The 21,589-nt window shown below is 37.4% G+C and overlaps 1 long non-coding RNA gene across 1 annotated transcript in view; it reads right to left on the bottom strand.

Moving 5' to 3' along the window:
• LOC123613763 (uncharacterized) overlaps window positions 1–21,230 on the bottom strand; it is a 173,070-nt gene extending 151,840 nt beyond the window's left edge. Inside the window, exon 1 of the long non-coding RNA XR_006721190.2 lies at window positions 21,062–21,230. This is a non-coding gene — a long non-coding RNA (uncharacterized LOC123613763). The remainder of the gene's footprint in view (window positions 1–21,061) is intronic.
• Between the last annotated feature and the right edge of the window lie 359 nt (window positions 21,231–21,589).

Raw genomic sequence — 21,589 nt, 5'->3', positions numbered from 1 at the left:
TTTCTAGATGGTAGGCACATGATGCAATGCCAACATCTGTTGAATTGATTGATTAAATTAGATTTTGAACCTAGTGGCCTGCTAGAAATGGTTGGTTTTCCTGAAAACACATTAATTCTTTCGACTGAAAAGAGAATACTATGAAAAAATTGAAATTAAAAATGTATACTACAAAAGAAAAATACCCATTATACCAACACTTAGAGATAAGAGTCATCCTTTTGAAGCTTACTTTCTTTTTTTCTAAAACACTGTAATCAAACCACTTACATTTTTCCTCAAATTAAAAATCATATCAGAATCATTTACAAAATAATCCTTGTTCTTCCAACTGATCTGACCTGCCATCCTACTGAAATGGTTGAAATGACACTTTACTTACATTGAAAAAGTTGTCAGAAGTAGTGTTCTCCACTTCCTCACCTCTCATTCTAACAGGAATCCATACCGACCTCACCAAGATTGCTCTTTTCAACCTAAGTAATGACCACCATTGTGTTCTTACCTTACTTGAACTCCTAGCCATACTTATCACAGTTGACTATCCCTCCCTGACACGCTTTCTTCTCTCCTTCCATGCCTGGCTGGTTTTCCTCCAGACTCACCAACTACATCTTTCCTGTTTCCATTGCTGCCTTGCTCCTCTCTGCCTGCCCTCCAAATATTAGTGTCCAGAGCTCCTTTCCATTCAGTGGAACTACTGTAGCAATATTAAATAATGATGAGTATCTTTGTCTTGTACATGATTTTAGAGTGAATGGCTCTAGTCTCCCTAATAAGTATGCTGTTAAATATTGATTTAAAATAGGTTTCTTTATCATACCAAGAGTAACATAACCTTCTCTCCTAGTTTAAGCACTTTATTTTTAAGTAAGAAATGGATTCTGAATATTATCACATGCTTTTCCTACAACTATTGTGATGTGTGCTTTGGTTTCTTCCAATAATATACTGGCAAAAAAGGGCCATATAGCTTGTGGTAAGGGTGTGATTCTGTAGCCAGACCACCTGGCTTTGCCTTTACTCATTCTGTGACTTTGGGCAAGTTACTTATTTTTCCTGTACTTTAATTTCCTCGTCTGTAAAAGGGATACAATAATGGAACACACCTCATTTATTTTTGTGAGAACTCAGTTAATACATGAACAGATCTTAAACTGTAACTAGTGCTATGGAAGTGTTTGTAATTGCTTTTCAGTCGTGAAAGTATCCCTACTTAATCATGCCCTCTTGCTGCTGAGTTTTCTCATTTGTATTTAGAAGTGGGAATGATGTCCAGTTTTTTTTTCCATTATTCAATTTTTGTCAGGTTTCATATCAAACCTATGTGGTCTTTATAAACTGAATTTAAAATTTCACATTTTTCCCTTATGCTCTGAAACAATTAAAAAGAACTGAGAGTAATGTCTTCCTTAAAGGTTTGAAAGAACTCACTGAAAATTTCCAAGACTAGCTTTTCTGAGGTAACATTTTAAAAACTTAAAATTTTTATCTATAGTTATCAAGTTTTCTACTTCTTCTTATATTAATTTTTTGTTTTGTTTTATTTGTTTGTTTGTTTGTTTGTTTATTATTTTGTAATGGAGGTTCAGGGGATTGAACCCAGGGCCTCGTGCATGCTAACACACTCTACCACTGAGCTATACCCTCCCCCTCAAATTAATTTTGATAACATACTTTTCTTAAAACGCTTTTTCAAGATTTTAATGTAGTATGCTCTCTCTTTCCTTAAAAATAAATCTACCCTTTATCCACCAATATATTTCCTTTCTTATTCATAACTCTGGCTACTTCATTATATTTTTTCTTTGATTAAGCCAGCTAGCGAGTTAGTTATCAGTATTTTTTTCTCAATCTATTCTCAGGTTTGTTTTCATCCTACCATCTTTCTATTTTCTGGTATATTAATTTTTGCTTTAACCTTTTAGTATTCCTGTCTTCAGCTTCTCTTAGAGTTGCTTTGTTGTGCTTTTCCTAACTTCTTGAGTTGAATGCTTAGTTATTTTAGTTGTTGTTTAATAATGAAAGTATTGAATGCTATGGGGTTTCCTCTGTGTGCAGAAGACTGTATTTCTTTACTTTTATCTTCTGCAATTTTTTTTATAGATGTATTATGTTTTAAATTCAACATGTACATATATGAAACCATTCCATATTTCTCTTCTTGTCTGATTAAAAAGTACCTTGCATCTTAAAAAAAAACCACAAATAAACAAACCAAGAATTTAGCACAACTCCTCCCCCTGCCTCCTTTTCCCTTTCTGTTTTTGCTAACATAATTTGGAGTTGTAGGCATATATTGTTGTCTTAAATGTTCCGGTTTTACATTACATATTTTGTATTTTCAGTGGTCACTACTAAGTTTTTTATAATAAAACTTCCCTATTATTGAGTTCTTAGTTTTTCTTTATTTTGATTAAACTTTAAATAGATCTTTGAAGACTGTTTTTCAAAGTTCATTGATGGTACATTTTCTAAGTTCCTAAATATGAAAGAAAAGTCCTTCTATTTCCTTCACATGAAAAAGATAGCCTTGGTGGGAATAAAAATTTAAGTCACAATCTCTTAACCTCAAAACTCTAAATCTGCACTGTCCAATATATAAGCACTAACCACACAGAGCTATTTGAAATTAAATTAATTAAAATTAAATAAAATTAAAAATTCAGCTCATTAGTCACATTTCAAAGGCTCAATAGCTACATGAAGCCAGTGGCTGCCATACTGTACAGCACACATATAGAGCATCTGCTACATCACAGCACTAAGTCTAAATAGTGATCCACTGACTTCTAGAGTTCAGAGAGGGTTGAAGACACCCATCTTTTATTCCTTCATAGAATAAATTTTTTCTACCTAGAGTTATAGAATGTTAAGTTTTTAGTTTTTAATTATGTAGATTTCAGTTTAGGATATCAATTGGCATATGCAAAGTAGTCTCAGCTCAGGAAAACTTTCGTCAGTTATGTCTTTAAAAATTGCTTTTTTTCCTCCATCTATTCTAGCTTCTTCCTTGGTTTGGATCTCTATTTTCTGTCTTCTTTTTTTTTTGTTTCATTTCATTTTCACCTCTGTATCTTATTTTATCTTTCCAGGAAAGGTTCTCAAGTTAGTCCTTCATATCACTGAGTTTATTTCCAACATGCCAAATTATATTTTTTTCTGTAATGAGGATTTTAGTCCTACTATTATTGTATTTTTAGTTCTTATAATTACTTCTTGTCAGAATCACCTACTTCTCCATCTCATCCCACTGTCTTTTTTTTTCTTAAACTGTTTCCCTTATTACTTTGACTTCCTGTTTCATAGAGGCTATGTTTTCTTGATTTTAACTAGAAATTCCAAACAATTTTCTGAACTTTTTTCCAGGATCTTATAGTTGGTCATTTTCAGTGATAAGCAGTTTCTGTTCTTCCAGGTCCTCAGCATGACATTTTCTTTCCTTTACTTTGCACTATTTTCCCATGGGCTCTCATTTGTTTGGTTTTTTCCTTAGTTATCTTTAAATAAAGTAAGAACAGCAAAGAGCTTACATTTGACAATAAAGGACTGCCTTTTGCTCATCTCTTTTTCCTTGTTAACTGCATATGTCTTAATCTTCAGCTGGAAGCCTGGGTGATGATGTTCACTCAATCCCAAGTTTTAACAGTCTCTGTCCCTACCCCCACAACTTTGTGGTGATTTCACCTCCTAGAATGTAATAAGCCATTGGGCACAGCCCTTTACTGGCCCATGGTTTCCTGGGGCTCGCTTCTCTATATGACATGGAAGGGTGGAAGGCAGCTTGGACAGTGTTCAGGAAGCCTCCAGAAGCAGCAACTGTGTGGTGTAGATTTCTGGCTGGAGCAAGACTCTGTCTAATGAGGCAAAGCTTCGGAATGATACCAAAGAGAAGGCTGGATTATCCTTAAAAAAAGAAAGTCCAGTTTTTTGGGTTTTTTTTTTTTTTACCTTTTCTAGTTTTTAAAATGTCCATTTGATTCCATATAACAGGTAACTAATATAATTTACATCTGAGGAAGCATTGGTCCACAAAACTGATCTACAGTTAGATCATCCAACCAAGCTCTATCAGCCAGGTAGATCCCAGAGACTGCTCCCAGATCCTGTCAATAGATTTTCTATAAGTCTTGCTATTATTGTATTTTTTTCTGTGTCTTCATAGGTATTCAAGGGGGAAGCTGGAAGAGGCCACCTCAAGGCAGCCAGTTCAATTCCACTTTTAACTGGATACCAACAGTTTTTATACACATTTTAATCTTTCATTGCTTTTTTCTTATTATAAAACAAGTTTGTTTCTAACATAGAAAATACAATTAGATTTAAAAAAATAATAATTCATGATCCTACCACCCAAAGATAACTACTATTAAGGCTTCCTGCTACATATTCTTTCTGGTTTTCTTAACGTGATCTTTATACTTTTATCATACAAATGTTAGAATATAAAAGAATTGTCCCTGTGTTCAAAAATAGGCAATAGGGTTTTGACATTCATTCAATGATCAATCAATTGATTTATCTCCATTCTCTTATTATTTCTTAAACTTTGTCAGAACCATGTTAGGTGCAGACAATACAGAGATTGAAAATGTGAGGGGTTTTGTCCTGAGGGCATTGAAGGTCTGGCAGGGAAGATGGACAGGTTGATAGGTAAATACTGTACAACGGGATATCTCTGCTACTCTAGAGGCAGGCACAGAGAAGACTAACAGCAGGAGGGAGGGCACAACTCTCAGACAGAGCAGGTCTGAGAAGTACCCCCAAGGAGAGGAAGCTGGACTGTGTCTTTAAGAATGATTAAGGGCCCTTCAGGTGGACAAGTTGGGTGTTGGGGACAGAGTGGGAAGGTAGTACATTCCAAGAAAAGAGAACAGCTTATGCAGAGCATGAAAGAGAGACCTGAGCATGTACAAGAAACTACAAATGATTTGACATGATTTGAGAGGTTAAGTTTATATACCATGCGCAGAAGTTTGTTTTTCAATCTTGAGGCCACATGGAGACACTGAATGAGCTTAAGATGAGCAACCTCGTCTGATGTGCCTTATACATGGTCCACTCCGGATGGATGACTGGATTAGAGGCAGGTAGAAATGAGAGGCTAATAGGGGGACTAGGGAGCTGCTTCAGTAGTTCAGGCATAAGGTGATAAAGGTCTGAACTCAGGGTGCAGAAGTAGCATCTTCTCAGCCTAGCAGAATGCCATCTTTCACAGGTAGACATGACAATACACCTAACTTCCACAAGAAGAAAATATGTTCTGAGAATATTTAATCACGTATGGTTTCTTTCACACATTAGAATGTTTTACTGATTAATTATCTCTTGTCCATTCTTCACTGTCCCAGGATATATTCCCTCCTTATACATTTGATGATACTTCTTTCCAACAATGTCTTTCTCCATGGTCTAGACCAGCGGTCAGCAAACTACAGCCCTCACGCCAAATCTGGCCTGATGTTTCTTTTTGTGAAGTTTCGTTAGAACATAGCCCAGACCATTCATTTGCCTATTTGTCTCTGGCTGCTTTTGTACTACAATGGCAGAGTTGAGTAGCTGCAACAGAGACCACATGTGGCCCACAAAGCATAAAATATTTCCTATCTGGCCTTTTAAAGAAAAAATTTTGCTGACCTTTCATCTACTCTAGACTTATCCAAATCCGACTCATCCTTAAAAGCTCAGTTCAGAGTTCCTCCTGAATCCCCTGACCATAATCATCTTTCTCTTTCCCCTGAATTGGAGGTTGTTACTGTCTGGGGCACACGTTATTTTAATTATTTTAAAGTCTACTGTCTTGAGTTTCTTTTTTTCCTATAAATATAGTTTTTTTACATCAATTACAAATGTAAACTTTTTTGAAAACAAGGGCCATATATGCAAAGTACTTACTGGCTGTTAATAATATTCAAGGCACAATCCTAGGCACTATAGAGAATGCCTCTAGACTCCTCACTACCACTGCTTGTCCCCTCCTACCCCCACTGCCATCCTCACCCCAAGTGTTACAGGCAACACCATTGTGGGATACTTGGACACAAAGGCAGACACACTTGGTAGGCAGCTCTGTGGATTAAAGATGCAACTAGAGCCCCATCTAAGAACCTCACAACTTACCTCTTTTTGTTAACTGCTTTTGAAAAGGTGAATTAGCAGATATCTGAAAAGGCTAGTGCTCATTAGCATCATTATTCTCCAAAAAATAACTGCCTAGGTCAAACCCCCAACCTTCACTGGCATTGAAGGAACTTGCTTTCCTTTCAAGCAATAGCTGGGTATTGACAAAAGCAACATATAAAGCATTGGGAAAAGCTGGAAAAGTGCACAAATACTCTTAGCAGATGTGTTTTAGGCTGTATATATGGAGACATTTACAAAGAAGTCACATATTTTAACCTCTTGTGTGCTCTCCAGCTTCCTCCCCTAATTTTTTGTTTCCATGCTTTCTCAGTCAAGTTTTCTTAAGGATTAAGTGGCAAACTCTCCTAGGGGTGTAAGGTACTATCACTGCACACCCCCCTCATTTGTGAGCCAGTTTTGCATAGTAATAAAGAATGCAGAGTCTGGAGTCAAACCAAATTCTAAATCCCAGCTCATCTGCTCATCAACTTCCTTAACCTCTCTTAGTTTCTCATCTGTAAAATGGGGATAAAAACAGTACTATCCCAGAGAGTGGATGTTAGGATTCCATAAGATAATACTGGTCAGGTTTTTAGAATAATGCCTGGAACCCTCTGAACAATGCATCAATATCAGTTATTATTATTTTTGTTGTTATTATGTTATGGGACAAATACTTTTTTTTTCCTAGAAAATATATTCAGTTACTATTTAGTCATGTATGATTTCTGCCAGACACAGATTTGTTGGACTACCTGAAATAATGCTAGTGATCCAGGGTCCTAAATTTCTCATCAGTGAGACCATGACACTTTTCTCTTTTGGAGGATGCATTGGAAAATAGGAAATAAGAACTCTAACTTTGAAACAAGTTGAATGCTAAAGCTTTTCACAGGGACCATAACCACTATTTTATTTTAAATAATGGAAAAAAATTAAAAACAAGGGAAAATAGCCTTTTGGTACAGACATCACATCCCTTGAACACAACATTGCAATTGTTTTTCTTTTCTTTTGAATAAAATAACAAGTATTATGTTAACATATCCAAAGACAACCTGGAATGTGCTATCCGGGCAGGAATAGAATTGCAAATGTTTGATCAGGATAGCAGGAAGCACACATTCTGCCACTCTACTCCCAAAATAGAAAACCTATTTAGCACTTTGTAAAACACACTAAATGAAGTTTGCTCTCTCCTGCAGATAGAGATTTTACTTCATTTTGTGCCAGCAAAATTTTTGAAAATTGCATGAGGAGAGAGCAATTTTTGGCACTTTGGCTGGGAGTACAAAATGTTAGCAAATGGTGCTGAAAGGATCTTGAGTGTAATGTTGGAATAATATTCACACAACACTGGCTGCATCTTCATTTTTAACCTATTTACATATTCACAGGAAAAAATGCTTAGTAGTTATTTGTCTAAAGGTGCCTATTTAAGGGGAAAATAGCATTCACAATTTTTGAATGCATTAGTCAAGAATGTTGCTGCATATAACAATTCATAAAGAAAAATATCATTTTAGCTATCATAGAAGAATGTGGAAGGATATAGGTGGGAGAATTCTGGACATCAGTGTTAGCTCTGGACCCAGAAAGAAAACAAGAAGGGAAGGGAGTGAGAATCACAGGCTAAAAATTTCCACAGAGTAAGTAGACATTGAGAGACTCACTAAAAAAGCTGAACAGAATTTCCAGAGTTCTAACATGGCTCTCCTAACTTGTGACCACTGCTTAGTATAGAAGCCTCTCAAAAAGAGAAGCATGCTGTTCATCTGCATTAAAAACAAAAACAGAAACAAAAAACACATCATTTCATTCCTAATATATTTAACAGCTATATTCTATGTCCATGGCACAGCAATGGAAATTGTGGCATATATGTGGAAGTCTCTATATTTCTTGCTCACAAAGAATTTACAATCAAATTAGAGAGAGAATACTCTATTTATGAAACACTGAATAGACATTAGGAGGTGTAAAGAAGAAGTGCCAACCTCTGGCACAGAAGCAGAAGCTGAGATTTTGGGAATCTGTATCTGTAGAAAGGAGGTAAAGGTGTAAGAATGAGCAGAGGTGAAACTACAAATTTTTTTTTGCAGGTCAATTATCTTGCAGACCATGGCAGGTAGAACTGTAATTCAGGCCTAACAAAGCCTTGGCCCACCCAACGGGGCTGGGCGTTGAAGCACATACTGGCCATCAAAGCTATCTCACATTGGGCCAAAGGAATATTTTCACCCCTGCCTGGATCAGTCACTGGATGTGGACAATCCCGGGAAGGGTGTGACCTGAGGTGGGGAACTGAGATGGACCCTTAAGATGCTAAGAACCGAAGTCTCTGCTGACGGCCCTCCCAGATGTTGGGAAGCACACATACTGGAAAGAGGCTCTGGGTGGAGCAGCTCCATCTACCATAACTCATTTGTAAGGCTCTTTGAGAACTTCTAATTAAAGCAGCTGTTAGTGGAAGTGAATGAAAACTCAGCAGAAAGATCTAGCAACGGACTCCTGGGGAGTTAACTATATACAGCTCAAGCACTACATGTATACAGAGAGTTTAGTACAGAGACAGCTCATAAACTAATGTGTTTTTATTTAAACTAGAGGTTAGAAAATGAAGATGATTTTTTGAGGTACAACAAAATATTCAGATGAAAATATTCCCCCTAACTATAAAAAAGCCCCACAGTCGTCAACAAAAGATCTCCTAGTCAGTGGTAGCTGCATGGTTATATGAGGGGAATGATCACAAGCCAAAGCTGTGACTGAGAGATATGTGTTTTTTGTCCTGAAGAAAAAGGCCACTAAACCTCTACAATCAGTGATCTTGCTGACCTTCAGTGGAAAATACCGCTGGTCCAGAGTTGTGAGAGCAGTTAGTTTGATCCTTTGTGAATTTCAGATGGCCAGTCTCGACCGACTCTGAAGAAGTCCAACTATGTGACACAGAAATGCCTGCATCCTTTTCAAGTGCACCCAACTCATCAGTAAGCTAATAGTCCCAATCGTGCATGAAGCCATCACCACAGGGCATGTATGTGCATATCAGACAGCAGCAGGCCTTCTGTAGATTACTCCGTGCCCTGTATTTCATTGTGTCATTTGGCTCCAGTGTTCATTCTTCAAGAAGAGTCAAGATTTGACCACAATTGCACCAGCCCCATGGTCTCTAAAGCACTGCTTCCTTTTCATCCCACCAGTGCTCTGTGTAGTAGATAGTATGACTATTTTCATTTTTTTTCAAAACTGAATTTGAGAGAAGTCTAGAGATCTAAATTTAAAATTATTATATATTTTTTGGTTAACAGCAATTTGATATGAACATAGGTCTGGGACTCCAAATCCATCCTTCTTCCCATTACAGCTGATTCATCCTCCTAACACTGTCCATCAGTATATCCTGTGTATTTTCTGTAGCCCACCAGTTCTATTAAATATTAATAATGTTTCCCCCTAAACGATTCTATGGTCAAACAAGATTGGAAATCACTAAGTAAAACAAAGTTAAACAGAGTTATTTTTTAAACACAGGAAGTCTCAGAGCATGTTCATACTAATGTGCATTGTGAATCTATAAACAGCTCAAAGGCAGAGGTTACCATAACTGACTTGACCACAAAAATCTTTTCTCCTATGGGCATCTTGCAAAACTAAGCATCCACAGAACAAATGATGGGAAGCTGCTGCATGAGATGCAATACAATCCTCTTTCAGCCAGATGTCAGAAAGTCCTCTTTGGTCTGGAGTGTTACACTGGTGCCAAGTTGATGAGAAAAAAGGTTCTCATCACTGACGGGCAACTGTTTCTAGCCTCCCAGGCATGCTCTCCAGGCAGTCGGGGAGATAGCTTGACAGTGGATCCTTCATCTGACTCAGTCATACGAAGCCAATGCTAGGAGGCAAAGTCATTTGGAGAGACTGAGGTCCAGCAGCTTTAACATGAAAGATTAGAAAGATTTAGAAATCTGAAGACAGACAGATTACAAATAACCAAACAACTTTGTAGGGTTGCTCTGTCTCTGAAAGGCATTGCTTAGAATTCCAACGAGAAGCATTAGCTTCTAATTGAAAAAAGCAAGTGGAAGAACTTATACCACTCACACAAGCAGAGCTACAGATAAAATCCAGTATTCTCACCATGCAAAAAACTGGCCTGACAGCTACAAAATATATACATTTCCCTCTTTTTATTCCTACTTTTTAGGCAGTGACCCTTTTTTTTTTTTTTTTTTTTTTTTGGTATAAGCTTAGTCTCATCCATGCAATTTGATAGCAACTGCTTCCCAGATTTAGTCTGGCAGTAAGTTTGCCTATGGTGTGTTCAGGTGTGAGGGTCTGGGATTTATGTTTCCATTTGACTGTTGCCTTTGGACTTCTGTGCCTCTGGGTTACTAGGACTGAGAGGAAAGCAGTTACTCATGGAGAAAAATTAAGGGTGGGTGGGATGAATAACAACAAAGTCAGGAATCTAAGATGCCACAGTCTCCAACTCCTCCAGAAGAACAGCTTCAAACAGCATGTGGGTGGCAAGTCAAGAACTGGTTTTTATTAGTATTGCCATAAATTTCCCAAACCTCATAGGAAATGTCACCTCTGTGGCCAGAGTGGTAATAAATTAGGGATTAAGAGAACTTAAAATTCCACACTGGAAAAGGTGTTAGGCTCTTCCTTTAAGATTTCTATTTAAAATATTATATATATATATGATTTCCCATCTTATTAAAGTGGCAGATGATATTTTCCAAAGATAAACTATTATTACTTAAAATAAGTATAATAAAACAACTGAGGAGAGCTTTCTGGAATATCCACACTATCAAATGCAATTCATATTAGGTGGACTTGAGAGAAAGAACCATAGACATAGTCAAGGACCAGGTCATAGTGGACGCCAAAGTCTTTGTTCATGGGTAATGGCACGTGTGATCATCAAGACTGAAAAAGAAACTTCAACCTACAGGGCTGATGAAGAACAAGATGACAAAGGGTTTTAGGATGCAAAAAGGTGTGGTAAAAAGTTTTACCAAACCCAGTGTGGGAAGAAGCTAAAAATTATTCTATCCAGGGACTTCAGAGCAGAGCAGATGGGCCTCATGTTTGAATATTTAACATATTTCTACTTTTTATTCTATTTCATATCGCTTCCCATATCTTTTTATTTCATAGGTTTTGGACAACATGTAAAATTGACATAATAAAGTTGTCTGAAAAGACATAATATCTCTCTTAATCTGCAGGTTTGTTTTCCATACAATTGAATCATAAACAATTTCATGGTAGAATGCATATTTGAGTCAAATAAGCTTTTTATGTTAAAATAATATTTGTTACTTCATTGTTTACTGGCCATTTGTATTTCTTGTAGTATGAATTTCCTGTTCATGTCTGTTACCCATTTGTTGTATGAGAGCATTTGTATTTTTCTTATTCATTTTTATGAGCTAACTCCATATTAAGGTTAAAAATTCTATGTATTCTATACATGTTGCATATATTTTGGTAAACTAGCTTCAGAACATGATGAAATATCTTCTCTTTTTGCTAAAAATGGAGGAAAATCACAAAAAAATAATCACCAACACAAAAGAGAAGAGGGAAAATTTTATCTTTAACCAACCATTTCAGAGCAGATGGTACATAAATAACCCAATCCATTATTTGGGTCATTTCAATTTTATGGTAATTAAGTATTAATTTTTCAAACTTTGCAAGCATAATAGATTCTATGTATGATACCATTTAAAATATCCAGTGAAATCTAAGCTATCTTAGAAAAAACTTTCTTTTTTATCTTAAGCTGCATTTCCCAAAAGAAGTGTAGTTTTTTTCCCCTTTGTACTCCAATTGTTTGAAATGCGAAATGAAAAGTTAATTGTATGAATTAAACTTAAAACACACATACTCATACAGATGTTCACTCAAGCATGCATTGAAAAGAGTCTGTGAACAGAATAAATATGTTTCCCCCTTTCTCTTTTTATTTCCACTCTTTCTGTAATTTTGACAGCACCATTAGTGTTGATATACAAGCATGATTCAGGTGGATTTTCTAGCAGCTATAGTACCATGGTTTTGGAGATTTCCTCAATTCTAATAAAAATAATGATAGAAATGGCTAATGTGCCAAGCAATGGGTTGCATGCTTTCTGTGCATTATCTGATTTAATACAACAACCCTATGGTGGTGGGTATTGTAATTAGCTCCTCTATACATAAGAACAAATGGAGGAACACCAGAGGCTTAAACAGTCACTTAACCAAAGTTACGTGGCTGGTAAATGGCAGGGCCATGAGTCCCAAGCAGGGCTCAAGGGCTCCATGTGCTGACCATTATGGCACACTGCCTCTCAAAACACAGAATAAAACAATAACGGGAGTTATTATCATATCTGGCTTTTTAATACAGGAGGCAGATTCCTAACAGAAAAAAGGGAGGAAACCTGACTGCTCCCTAAATCTGACTTATTTACAAATTAAGCACCTAAATAAGTATCAGGGTCTATAGAAATGATTATCTATACCTGAGTTCACATTATAACAGAGGAGACAGATACACTAACAAATAAATGTAATTTATTTTGACAGGCAGGATGGCATCCCAGAGGAGGTGACATTTCAGTTGAGGATGGGAGGAGATGTAGAAGAGCAGTGACTTTTGTGACCAGGACCCAGAAAAGGGAATGAGAATGGCATCAGGAGGGCAGTTGAAATTCGCCTTAGAAAGGAGGCGTCGTACGTAGCGTTGATAGCAGTCCATATGGACTGAGTACGTGTGATATGCTAGGTACAGTGCTAAGCATTCACTTTCTCATTTATTCCTCCCCCTAACTATGAAACCAATACCATTACTAACTCTGCATTACAGATGAGGATACTGAGACAGGTTACCAATCTTTCTGAGGTCACCATGCCAGACAAGATGGGAACCCAGTCCCCCTCCTCCTAACCAATTTACAATATAGTCCCTTATTTATCTTCTGAAACAGAAAGGAATGAAGGAGCAATGAGAAAAGACAGAGATATGTTTGTGGGGAAAAATTACACTTGATGGTATCTGTATGTCTATAAATTTGGAAGCTAGGCTATTGTCCCAGAGGAGGGAGTATGATTGGGAGGGAGACGAGAAGAGAGTTGTAAACCTTCACATCTAGTTAGAAGCTAACTACACAAGAGTAAGTCATTTGCAGGACAATTATGAGAGTGCAGTTGAGGAAGAAAGCCCTATATTTGTAAAGGAACACCTCAGCATGGTTACTTAATATTGTGCAGACAATGGCAACTGGCCACTATTTCCCAATCTCTTAGCCAGAGACCCCCATTGCTACATTCTTAGAGTTCTTAGTCCCTCATTCCTTAGCATTCTTCCCTCCAAGCTTGGCTCATCTCTCCAAGCTTGACTTAGCCCTTGTCTGATCATCGCTGCTTCAGCTGAATTCCTTCCTGCAGCCTCTGATATATCAAACACATCAACCTTCAACCTATCATGGCCTCCCTGGTCCACCTGATCTGTCACCAACCATCCAAATCCCAGCATGACAATGTAATCCCCACGTCCATCCTGCCCTAATTAATTTTTGCATTTAAGCAGATTCCATGATAAATTATACTATTTTTCTTTAGTCCTCAAGAGTCTGTTTAGACCCAGTAAAATATAGTCGTATTCTTTCATCTAAATGCAGGATCAGTGTTTAGAAATCTATCTCTGTAAATCAAAAATCATCTATATTTATTTAGTTAGTGATATAAGGTCAAGTGGGAAAAATAACCTCTGAATCCCATAAAATCTGTAAGTGGAAAATGGATGCATAAGAATGCCACACTCTAGCACTGTTAACCAGTGTGCTCTTCAACTACTGGGGCTGATGTAGCCCAGCTGAAGAGTGCACATTATAAAAATGTGTTAAATATAAAAAGATAGATATAGATATAGATATTAGGCTTATTTATAAGTTGAGCCAATTTATAATTTGGGCAGTAGCTATGACTATAAAAATATGCAGTCTACAATATAAAATTGTTATTATACACCCTAAAGAAATATTGTCTTTAAGCCCTGAGAAATATGAAATATCTGTTATTCATCTCCACAGAGACAAGAAATTTAAATGGCAGCAATAAAATTTAAGTTGGATGCATGCAAGAATATGGAAGAACAGTGAGAATGGTTAAACCAAGGAGCAAGTGAGAGCAGCCTTCCTATTTCACCAATGACCTGGACATTTTTTCTTAGATGATTTTAGAATTGCCATTTATAGACTTGAGGCTATCTCAACACTGTGGAGATGATTCTAAATTGGAGGTGGCTTATACCAGTGGGGGGTGTATTTCAAATGGAAATTTCCACTGCAGACAGAGATGCATGCTTAAGAATAGAGTACCTACAGAGATGAATGAACGTCATAAAACTAAATCTCCAATATCTTTCAACTTGTGATCCTAAACTTTAGCATCTTTATCAGGATTTGATGCCACTCTTTCATATTTTGGTTCAGGCTATTTCCATCCTAAATAGAACAGGATTAAAAATAGGAACAGGAGAACCATCTCTTGTGACTCCAAAGGTGTCTGGGAGCAGGGTGGCTGCTCCCAGCTTCACCTCTCACTGGTAAAATCAAACAGAAGGAATTGCAAATTCTTTAGGGCCAGCTCTAGTGGGTTTTCTCAGTTGGCTGGAAAACCTCAAAGGTAAAGATTTAATTAGGAATTTAACATTGGCTTCGAAAAAGAAGTCACAATCTCTAAGTATTTCACACAGGGGAGAAGTCAAGCCACTCACAAAAGAGTTTCCTGCTGAAAATTCTTTAGTGGTAAGGAGTGTGTCTCGCTAATTGGGGTGATGGCCAAGAGGATGCTAGTGGCCAGCCCTTTGCCCAGGGTGGCTGCCTCCATTAGGAATGGCAATATGCCCTTTTTGTCTACTCTGAAAGGCGCCCAGTGGGGAGGCCTGAGGAGCTACTGGCTGCCTTTGTGGAGAGGGCAGGTCTGGGCAGGCCTTGCGCCAGCAGGGCTGAGCAGCCACCTGCTGATGGGGTCTTTTTTCTTCATGAAGGAGTCCAGGGGATTCTATTAGAGAAAGTGCTGCTTCAAGCAAGCCGTGGCCACCTTTAATGATTTCCAGGGAAGGAAATGAGTCTCCCAAATCAATTATGACACTCAATTAGGTTATTTAGGTTGATGAATCCCAAGTGAAACCAGAGGATGGCATGTGTGATTCAATGGCCTGCATCTCTCCCGGCTTCAGGACCCAGGAGTTACCATGTTAGCATCTTGCTGATATTCCCTTATGTACCCTTATAGTGCAATGGTTGGAGCCAGCCCAGTCCCGGGCACAGAGTGAGCACTCAATAAAAATGGTTAAGTATAAATCTCAATGCCTTTCTTCTCTCTGGATTTGGTCAGTATCTAAGCACCCATTTGGGTAATCAGGAATGGTTGGTGTATATATTTTATATAGTGAAAAAGTGGGGAACATCTCTAATGTACACTCTTTTCATTTCTTTACTAATGAAATGGTTAAATCATATGGATGCTTCCAATAGTAAAAATGTCCAAATAATTTGTTTTTGTATGAGCACATATAAAAATCTGAGAAAGAACACAGACAAAAAGAAACAAAGGTTAAATCCACACACAAGAACTATGCAATTCCTAGGAGAAAGGGCACATAACTTATCTCCGTATTAGAAGGTAAGCCACAAAATGTGGCAGAGTTTCTGTGTGCAACTGTTGTTGAAGAGATTGCCTTGTCATCAGCTGTCTTTCCTTCATGCATAGCAAGAAGATTTCCCTATTGTTCCGTAACCCTTTTGGGCTCCCTCTCTGTGCCTCTGATCCTGACCCTGTATCCAGCCACCACAGAGGTGCTGTGATTGGTTAAAAGAACACAGCTAAGGGCCCAACAAGTGAGCAAAACCCACCCTGAGCCCTGCTCCCACAGGCGATGTTTTCTGCTCACTAAATCAAATCCTCCTGAAGGGGGCTTTTTTTCCTAATTTGCACAAAGGGGCTATACTATCCAGCGGAAGCCTGGTAGATGTGCTTGGTTGCATTATCGTGGTTGTCTCTAAAATATTTCTAACAATATAGGAACTTCATTGAAAGTGCTTGGTAGATATCCATACCTGCAGAGCTGTACTGCACCAAACCCCAGAAAGAGACAAAAGAGAAAGGCCACATCCAAGATAAAGGCTCAGAATTTTCCAGCATTGAGGAAACACATGTTCACAGACACCAGAAGCACGACACATGCCAAGAAAAATAAATAAAAAGAAATCCACAACTAAATACATTTTAGTGAAGCTACAGAACACCAAAGACAAAGGGAAAATCTTAAAAGCAACAGGAAAAAATGATCCACAAATTACAGGGAGATTCTCCAATGCAATAAGAGAAGCCAGAAAACAGTGAAATAATATTTTCAAAGTGCTGGCAGAAAATAACTGCCAACTTACATCCTTGGAACAACTGTCTTTTAAGCACAAAGGCAAAAAAACAAAGACATTTTTGGCAAACAAAAGTTGAAATCATCACTAAAAGATCTTTACTAAAGAAATTTCTAAAGGATGATTGTTAGAAAGAGGGAAAATGATCCCAAGAAAGAAAATACAGCCTACACATGAAGAAAAGTGAGCACAGAAATGTTTAAACACAGAGGTAAAGCTAAAAAACATTATCTGCATGAAATAGTAATAATTCAGTTTTGATGGCTTAAAAAAGACAGAAACACTGAAGATGAGAGAGTGATTAGAATTAAATATGTTAAGGATGTGTGTATTCTTCCAGAGAGAGACAAAGGCATTGATTACTGACTTCTTTAAGCTTATTTCCTAATTTCAAGGGTGATCACTAAAACAACAGAAGTAAAATGAAAAGCTTTCAAATAAACAAAGGGAAGAAAATGGAATAAAAAGACAAACAAAATAGTCCATCAACCCCAAAAGGCAGGAAGATAAATGGAAGAAGCAAAGAAAATATGAATCAAATAGAAGGAACAAAGTCTGATGGTTAAAAAAAAAAAAGCCCAGATATATCAGTAATCACAGAAAGCATAATTGTATTAAACTTGCCAGATAAAAATAAAGGTATCGGACTAGATGAAAAATAAAATCCAACTACATTTTGTTCACAAATGGTACACCAAAAACATACCTAAGTACATGAAACAGTGGGAAATAAAATGATAGGGAAAACTAACCAAGCAAATACTAATCAAAAGGAGTTGGGATAGCTATAATAATACAGATGAGATAGACTTTGAGACAAAAAACCATTCTTATGGATAGAGAATGTCCCAATATAACAACAAAAGTTTCAACTCCCCAGGATAATATAACAATTCTAAAATTGCATGTAAGTAATAAAATAGCTTCAAATGATATAAATCAAAAGTCGATAGAACCATAGAGAGAAATGGACAAATCCCTTCTTATAGTGTGAGATTTCAGCACACCTCTCTCAATTCTTGATAGGTCAAAGAGATTAAAAAAACAAAAAACTAGTAGAAATACAGCAGCATTTTGTTGTGCAATAATTTTATTTTTAAAAATCAGAAGTATAAATAACTGCTACTCTGAACATAAGGACTTGATCTAATCCCAGTAAAAAGCAAAGGAACCTTATGCTTTATTTAAGCTGAGAAACCTCACGGTTGTTTTATATACATAATTTCCAGTAGGCATTGTGAAAATTTTAAACTATTTAGAGATCTTCTACATTACTAACTCAATTTCATCCACTAATCTAGTGAAACCCACAGACTTTAAATGTATTAACATAGAAGATTTGAACAATATAATTCATAAATTCAATTTAATTAACATATAAAGAAATCTGTACCTAATAACTTAAGAATATACATTCTTCTGAAGAACTCATGGAATATTTATGAAAACTGACCAAATGTAGGCCATAGAGCAATTCTCAGGAAATTTCTAATAAATGGTATCTGACCACAACAGAATTAAGTTTAAAGTCAATATTATATAAAATGTAATTACAAAAAGAAGTAACTCAGGAATACTAGCAGCAAATGCTTATGTTTCCTACTATTTCCCAGACCTGTTACTACATGTTTTACATATTAATTCATTTTCTATTTACAATAGCCCTTTGAAATGAGCATAATTATACCCACATTTTAAAGGTGAAGAAACTGAGGCACAGGGAGGTGACATAAGTTTACACAGCTTGCAAATGACAGGATTCAAACCCAGGCAGTCTGGTGCCAGATTCCAAACTCAAAGCCCCTATTCTTTACTACTTCTCAAAAGACATGCAAAGTCTTTCTGGGTAAATCATAAAGCTTTATTGAAAGACACTATGATCTAATAAAAATATGGATATACTAAACTTCTGGTTAGAAAGACCCCCAAATCATTAACATATCAATTCTTTCCCCAAAATTGTTCCTTAAATTCAATACAATTTCAATCAAAATCTCAAAGTTGCTTCTAGGAATTCAACAAAGTGATGCTAAAATTCATATGAAAAGAACAAATGGTCAATAAAAAACTGGTTATAAAGAACTTTCAACTTGTGGAACAACTGCTCCATCAAAGTAAGGAATGAATTTGGTAAATAATTTATACCTTTATCCTCACAGGTGGTCAGACACTAATTTTTACAATTCTAATTAAGTCTATAGATATAGTTGTTGTGGCCAGTTCTAGTTTAGAAGTATATAGAACTCCAAGACTTTTATACAGAGGGGGCTATAAAATTTTTTTTTTGCCATATCAGGACAACTTTGAGAAGAAGGGGGAGCCCTATTTATAATTAAGTTATACCTGTCAAACCAGGATGGACAGTCATGCTACTGTCACTCTATTCTCCACTTTTTAAACAACTAGTATGTTCTATGAGTTATGCCAACTATTTCTAGGCCAACTGACACTTTTCAAAAATTATTGGTCATTGACGGACTTAAGGATCATGGTATATATGTTTTTATGACACACGCACCTTGACCATTAAACCAGTTAGACACCCACATTTGAGCAGTGTATATGCAATGGTGCTTGAGACAATCATTCAGCAATCTCTTTTCTGGTTTCCAGTCTGCTCCTGATTCAGCCCAGTTTCCATTCAGTTCTCCCTCATTTACAGTTCCACTCCTGCTCAGTGGACTCAGGATTTGCCTTTGGCTCTAAATTCTGAATTCTCAGTGCCCCTGCAGGCATTGGCCTCCAAACTTCCCACCGGTTGTCCCCACAATCCTCTATCCCAGAAAGGCAGCTCTACACTGCCCTCCCACTGGGAGCCAGTCCCTGACCCAGGCCTCAGGTTGTCATGTCCTCTGGCCTCCCAAATGCCAGAGATGGGTTTCAGACACAACTTAGTCTCAGACACTGCCACCCCGCAACACAAGGCCCTCCCAAAGTGGGGAAATGTATGTGGGTTGGGTGGGGTTTCAGGGCAGGGGTGAAACAGATGATCTGTCTTAGAGGTATATGCCTATCCTTAAAAACATGCCCTTGATTTTTCATTCCCATTCACTGTTCAAATTAATAGCTAAACTGGAAACCTAATAAAATGAAGGAAATGTAGTAACTTTGAACTTCTGAGAAAGTAAATATGAAAAGTTAGTTCGCCCTTTATAAGTAGGAAAACACTCAGAGTTAATATTTAGCTTAGCTATAGTTATTTTCACTCAGAAATTTCTCCAATTCTTTGCTAGACTAAGGAAGAAAACTACTTTTCAACTAAAGAAGAGAAAAATATTATTCAGCATTCACATGTTGGTGTCTAACCTTGGCTGTACACTGAAATCACATGGGGAGTTTTGGAAAAAAAAATACCACTTTCTGGAGTTCCATGCCTAGAGATTCTGATTTAAGTGACCTGAAATGTGCCCAGCCATCAGGGGTTTCACAGCCCTCTAGATGATTCTAAAGTAATTAATGTAACTAATGTAATGTAGCATTGAGGACGCTGACAACCTGTCACAAGACTTCATTGTATACTTGTACACAAGACTTCATTGACTCTTCACAATAATCCTGTGAGATGCCAGCCCTGAAGATGAGGAAATTAGGGCTCAGAGAAGTTAAGTGAATTACCCCTGACCACGCAGCTAGTAAGGGTCTGAAACAAGATTTGAAATTAAATCTGCATGACTTCAAAGTCTGTGTGCAGAACCACTAATGAGTGAGGAAGAGCTGCCGTTATGGGGAAGAACACTCACAAATGGGGAAGGCCCTGTTTAGCAACCTCAGTTTCCTACTCTAGAGCTGTTCCACTCCTGCTTGAAAACACAGCCAAAGCCTAATCTCTAGAACCAAACTTGTTCTTAAAAAAACATATTGAGAGTTTGCCCAGTGCCTCTGTCAGCCTTGCTTCCCGGATCTGCTAACTGAGCTCTCACCTTCTGCCTACGGACTGAGGTGCTGACATGCCCCCTACTCCAGTAAGGATGAACAAAAAGCATGAGTTGGGGGATTGAAGTCTTGAATTCAAATCCTTCTCCGTCCTATTGTATCCTTGTGACTTTGGGCAAGTCAGTTAGCCCCTCTCTGAGTCTCAATTTCCACATTTATAAAATATAAAAAACAAAACCTATATTGCAGGGTTTTAGCTAGGAATGAATAAGGTAACAAATATAAAAAGCTAGCATAACAACCATCCCACAAAAGCTCAACAAAGAGTAGATATAATATAGCTACTATTGATATTGATGTAATGATTATTATTACCTAATACCCCATTCTAAAGGAGTAAGAGTATTGCTTTACTCTTTCAAAAATAGCTTGAATGTTGACATTGAAACCTACTCTTTGAGCCTCAACCCCAAAGATGAACAGCCCAACCTCCATAATGCCTGAGACTTGTCTTTCAGAATTTCAGCCTGGTACCCACAGTCAGAACACGGTCTGCTGCAACTCCTGAAGACACGGAAGGTTTCCTCAATGCAAAGTCTATGCCCATTCAGATTACCTACCTCAGGGCCGTTCCAAATCACCGTGTGGTCCCAAGAAGTGTGCTCTCTCAGTTTCCTAGTCTCCAATCCGCTCCTCTCTGGCCCATCTTGCTATATCCATGGCAACACATGTTATGACTTCTGCCAAATAAAAAGCATAATGTTAACACATTGATTCGTGCATTATAAAATGCAATACAATTGGTTTAAAAATTTGGGCCCAAGGATAAGGCATACTTTCCCAGTTTCCTAAAAGGGGCCCCAGCCTAACCCAAAACCACAAATGTGGTGGAGCCAAAACTCTCATTTATTCTAATCTTTTCATAATCAACATAGATAAAGAGGCATAATTCCCTTGAAAGATTTTCAAGGCTCTCCTTAAAGTGTGTTTCCCTCACTATTGTGGTTCTAAACTATGGCCACGGCCTCAAGACCAAATTATAGCCTTTGGCGGCTGGTTTCAGTCTGGTGGTTACAGCAATGAATTTGGAGTCAGGAATCCTGGCATCTCAGCCAACTATTCCCTGGGTAACCACAAGCAAGTTAGCT

This window comes from Camelus bactrianus, chromosome 7 (assembly GCF_048773025.1).
Source record: "Camelus bactrianus isolate YW-2024 breed Bactrian camel chromosome 7, ASM4877302v1, whole genome shotgun sequence".
NCBI classification, from domain to species: Eukaryota; Metazoa; Chordata; class Mammalia; order Artiodactyla; family Camelidae; genus Camelus; species Camelus bactrianus.
Note: the sequence above shows the minus strand (reverse complement) of the source record. Positions and strands in the feature narration are given on the sequence as shown.